Source organism: Meleagris gallopavo, chromosome 17 (genome assembly GCF_000146605.3).
Source record: "Meleagris gallopavo isolate NT-WF06-2002-E0010 breed Aviagen turkey brand Nicholas breeding stock chromosome 17, Turkey_5.1, whole genome shotgun sequence".
In the NCBI taxonomy this organism is placed as follows: domain Eukaryota; kingdom Metazoa; phylum Chordata; class Aves; order Galliformes; family Phasianidae; genus Meleagris; species Meleagris gallopavo.
In genome coordinates this window covers 4,818,307-4,824,012 of record NC_015027.2, presented here as the reverse complement: position 1 = coordinate 4,824,012, position 5,706 = coordinate 4,818,307, and positions in this window count along the sequence as shown.

Sequence of the window (5,706 nt, the reverse complement as noted above, 5' to 3'; positions counted from 1 at the left end):
AAGCCACCAGAAAATCAAAAACAACATTTGATTTTTGACTTTTCTTTTGAATTCATAAATTCATTAAGGTTCTTATCTAATGATGCTTAGAATAAAAGTGTCCTACCTAGAACTATATTTTCCCTTACTAGTCACAAAACTAAGTAGGATAGGAACATAGGGTACATCTATAAATCAGGGAGTGTAACCATACCAGCAGAGTGCCACCCAGTTCCCACTGTGAATGGAAGAGTAACTGAAGGAAAACACATTAGACTTCTTAGCAACTTATATTCCTCCATGTGACCTTTCTTCTCTGGCTTTCTTATTAGGTCTCCTATTCTGCTCTATGGATGGAAATGGAGAAAGCTAGAATCACACAATACTCTGGGAGGCAGAGAACAATATAGAGGCTTTTCCCTTCCCTTTCTTCCTCTGCAAAGTGGTTTCTTCAAATGAACAGAGCAAGATGGTTTGGATCAGAGACAGGCACCTCTCTGCCAGCTGAGGTGTCAGTTGAGCCCTGCATTCACTTTCTGGCTACAGATTTCACCATACCCAGCACCAAGTGCAGACAAAATCTGAATGCTTCACTTTGCACCATGAAATGACACAGTCTTAGTCCTATTCTGCTATCAGTACTTGAGCCAAGAGGCATCTGGTTCTGTGTGTGTGTGACATCCTGCCACAGCCTCCCAAACAGCCCTTTTGTCCTCTACTGGCTCCTAGCAAAGCTTCAGTTCTTTGCTTTTGATGCTTCATTTGCTCAAATCCCACCGTAGTCCGGTGCTAGAACAGGCCCACTGGGGCTACAGAGTGCTCCCTGCAAGCGGGCAGAAGGGCCATGTAAAAATCAAATCCACATGACTGTACTTATAGGCAACCAAAGAGAGGGTTGCTCTTCCAAGAAAAGCTTTTCCATGTAAAGGAATTCCTAATCTCCCTTTTGACCGTCACTGTTGAAATGACGGCTTCTCAGGCTTGAAATTTAAGACGCTATCAGCATCTATTCTGTTAGCTGTGATTTATGAATGGTTTTGCTGTTGATTATCTCCCAAGATTACAGCACAGCAGCCCTGACAGACAAGCAGAGGAAATTTCACAGGATAACGGGCAAGTCCTTCGCCAGGGCAGTGAGGCAGGGATGTGTTTTGACTCAAGTGTGTAACAACATCAGCAATTGCTGACTGGACTCAACATGCAATTGAGCAGATTACCCTTCTCAGAGGTCAGCAGAGTCAGCAGAAGCTTTTATGATAATTTTTCTCAGCTTTGGACCCTTTGCTCATTCTGTAATACAATTTTCAGTTACTTTGTTTGCCTTGATTGTGGCAACGACTGCACTTCACTTTGAGCAGTAACAAACAGAAAGTTAAATTTGCTGTGTGTTACTCTGTGCACGTCCTTTAGAGATCATCCTTCTTGACTGCAGTAGCAAAGTAGCTGGGAGATAAACTACCTTTATGTCAAGCCCAAAATATTCAAAGAAAATTTTCTACCTTTGATTTACTGCCAAGAACAGCCGCTCCTGACCCCAAAAAAAGTTTTTGTGGCTTTGGCATTCATTTCTTGCTAGACAGTTTCTTCCAGGTTACTGCTATGGGGGAGTGTTTAACTGGTAAGGGTAACAGGGCCATGGCAGGTGCAGCCAAGACCTGAAAGAACTGCACAGCATTCTGGTTTCTCCCACAGTGCAATATTGACACAGCAGTGTACTAAAGGGAGACAGGAACAAGTTACAAGAACCTGTGGTGGCTTGGCAAAGCTGTACCTGAGGATGCTCCAAGGAGACCTTTCCTGAGAGAGCTCTCAGAAGCAACTCCCTGTGTCAGATTGGCTCCTTCTGGTCTGTGGTCTTCACTTGACCAAACAGCCAAGACTCAGACTCCAAGTTGCAAGAATTTCTGATGTGACGACTGCCCGACAAAGAATGAGCAGGACTTTTCACGAGAGAGGTGATTTTATCTCCTGATAAATGGTTTCTGCTTGTCAGGCAAAAGGCTCCTTTGATTTGAACTTATCCAAGCCGTTCTGCAAAAATTGGCATGTGGTTTCCAGGTACAGCACTACGGATGTGCTTCCTGTAGTTTGTAACAACATCCGTATCCGTGCAGTGAATTGCAGTATGGCATCCTCATGCTGTGGATCCTTTTTTGCTGAGGAAAAAAACCCTCCAGGAGGTCCCAGGCAAGGGGGATCTGGGTTTGATGTATGTAGGTCCTGCACTGTGATTACCCTCCCCTTGCCTGGAGTGATGCTACTGCTTTGGTGTCCTTCAGTACCATTCTCACGAGGAGAGGAAAGGCTGAACCTCTTTGGAAGGAACCAGAGAGCATAGTTACATCCAATTGTGGCCTGAGCCATTCTTACTGGGGCTAGTTATGCTGTGGGTGTTCTGAAGGATCAGGTTTGACAGTGAACCAGAATGGACATTCCTAGCATTCTTCCAATTTTGCCACCCAGCCTGTTTCAGAAAAAGTCCTGATGTAGGTGTTTGTATCCTGTCCATTTCTTCTCTCACAGTATTTGTCTTTCAAGCCTGGCAGCAGTGGAAGGAAACTTAGCACGTGATGCTGACATTCTGCCATGTCTGTGGGATGGCAGATTATTAAAGTGCTCAAATCTAGCTAAGAGAATAGCTAGGGAAACAGGAGCAGTGGACCTACCCAAGAATGCAGAGGTTCAAATCCCTGTGGATTCAAGGAAGGGCATGGGATTTTGTTCAGAAGCTGAGCTGCTCACATCAGGAAGGTCCTCTGCGTCCCTCCCTCAGGACTTCTCACCTGTGCTACATCATTTTGTGCTAGTGTGACATTGATAGTGGGATCAAGTGCACCCTCAGAAACTTTTCAAATGACACCAAGCTGAGTGGTGCAGTCAACACACCCGAGGGACAGGATGCCATTCAGAAAGACCTATACAGGCTCAAGAGGTGGACCCAGGTGAAACTCACGAGGTTCAACAATGTCAAGTGCAAGATATGCACCTGGTTCATGGCAACCTCCACTATCAATACAAGCTGTCGGAAGAAAAGGATAGAGCACAGCCTTGCTGAGAAGGACTTGAGGGTACTGGTCGACAGCAAGCTGGACATGAGCCAAAAATGTGCCCTTGCAGCCTAGAAGGCCAATGGTATCCTGAGCTGCATCCAAAGCAGCATGGCCAGCAGGTCAGGGAGGTGATCCTGTCAGCTGGAGTACTGTGTCCAGATGGGGAGTCCTCATTACAGGAGAGACAGGAGTCTGTTGGAGTGTATCCAGAGGAGGGCCACAAGAAAGTTCCAAGGGATGGAACACTTCCTCTACAAAGACAGGCTGAGAGAGCTGGGGCTGTGCAGCCTGGAGAAGAGAGGGCTCCATGGAGACCTGAGAGCAAGCTTTCAGTATATAAAGGGGGACTAGAAGAAAGAAGGGGATGGACTCTTTAGCAGGAAGACGAAGGGAAATGGTTTCAAACTAAAGAGTGAAGATTTAGACTGGATAGAAGGAAGAAGTTTTTTACAATAAGGGTGGTGAAGCATTGGCAGAGGGTACCCAGAGAGGTGGCATAAATCCTGTCCTTGGAGACACTGAGGGTCAGGCTGGACAGGGCTCTGAGCACTTGATTAAGCTGTAGATGTCCCTGTTCACTGCACAGGAGTTGGACTAGATGACCTTTGGGTGTCCCTTCCAACTCTAACAACTCTATGATATATATACCTGTGTCTGCACACTTCACCCGCAATGAATTTCTACTCAGCCTGATTTTCACTTGCCAAGAACCAGATGCTGTTGCTTCAGAAGGACTTCTGAGCAACAAACAACCCATTTCTATCATAACTGCCAGGACAGGAGGCATTTTTTACTATCTGCCACCCTATGATTTACACGAGAGCACTCCATCTTGGTAGAGCTGCACAGTACTAACTTTAAACAGATTAATAATAATAATAACACCATAATATGTGCCTACACATGCCCTGCAGAAGCCAGCAACAGTTTAGCCAGTTATAAGTGAAGTTTGTACCTCTGTGTATGCTTGGGGCTGCACAACATTGCCTAGCACTTCAACAATATGGGACTTGGAAAACTCTAAACTGTGAACATCCACTACTGTGTATTATGCTGAAATTTAATTTTAAAAATATATGTTGCTTAGATCCAGGAAATACTGGATTATAGGTTCTCAAAACAAGAAGTAGAAAAAGAAATTTCTCTTCCCGTTGCTACCCAGGCTATAATATATCTGTACAAAAGTAAAGGATAGGGTACTCACTCCTGCCCATTGCTGAGTCCTTCATCCTATTCCTTTTTTCTCCTCGGAGGAAAGCAGCTTTGAAGATACTCCTCCTTACACATACAGTCACAGCAGTTCAGGAGAAGGGCAGGGGAACAGGGCTGCAGGGGAACTGCTGTGCTGAATGCCTGTAGTGTAGCCAGCATTAACTGGCTAGCGAATCCTATTACATGATAGGTAGCAAGCCAGGGCCTAATTTATGGAAATTTTGACCTTTGGTCCCCTTTGACATTTTCAGATCAGCCATTGCCTGTGTGAGATATTAAAGCTCTTACAGTAAGGGGCCCTAAATCAGCTTGTGTGGCTGCTGGAGCCAATGAGTGGGTCAGAGGTAGGAATTCACTGAGGTTCGTGTGTGGGCTGCTCAGAGCCCATTTGACATTTATAAATCAGTGACATTCCTCTGTACAGCTCAGTACATACAAATCACTTCAGTCTCTGTGGGGAGGGCCCCTCATCTCAGTCAAGGGTGGATTTGGGCATCCATGGCCTTTCCTTTCAAGTTGAGCAGAACACGCCTTAACAAACCCAGCTTTATCAGCTGGCAAGGTCACCTACCACCCTAAGCGTGGCTTGTTGTTGGAGATGGAGTGAGGGCTCTTTTAGCATCAAAACTATTTCTGAGGATTCCGTGCCATCTTCAGGGCTTGGTCACAAAAGTCATCATCACTAGAGGCCATACCAGACACCCCACACTCTCGTCAGCTGCCATAACAAATGTTGTGCTCATGGACTCTGTTATTAGTGCAGCACAAACAGCCGTGGTCCTGTTCTGCTCAGTGCTGGGCTTGTTAGATGTCAATAGCTTCCCAGGGAAACCTACATGCTGCAAATAATGCTCCACGAGGCTGAGAACTATGAGTGGGCCCGCCTGAAATTTCTCACAGTCTGGACTCTACGTAGAGAGAAAACGTGATGAGAAAAATGTAACCAGGACTGTGGACAAGGTACCGTTAACATCAGCCAGTCATTGTGCAACAGACATCCATCTTGGCTTCTGTGAACTCGAACTGTTTAACCACTGCTACTTCTCCAAACTCTGAGGGTTTACATGGCCACCCCATCCACCTCAGTGCTGGCACCCTGCTCCTCCCAGGTAACAGTGTGCTGGGCTTTGGGACGCCCTTCTGTCACACTTGCAGTGGCCCAAGCACATGGTGATGGTGAGGCTACTGCCTCTGTGGTTGTGAACCTGCAGCTGTGGAGACAGTTGAAGAAAGAGTTTTGGCTGTGCAATACCCAAAGGGCTGCCATGAGGGCATGGCCACCAGAGAGGCGGCTATGGCAGCTGCGTATATCCTGACACAGCCACTCAGTGCTTGGCCAAAGCTGCCCCAAAATGAAGAGGAATGATGGCTGTTGGGAAGAGCTCCTCCCTCGTGCCCACGGGCCTTCACGCTGAGGGAAAAAACTGCCGGGGTGGGTGATGGGAGGGGGCGAAATTAGTGAAGT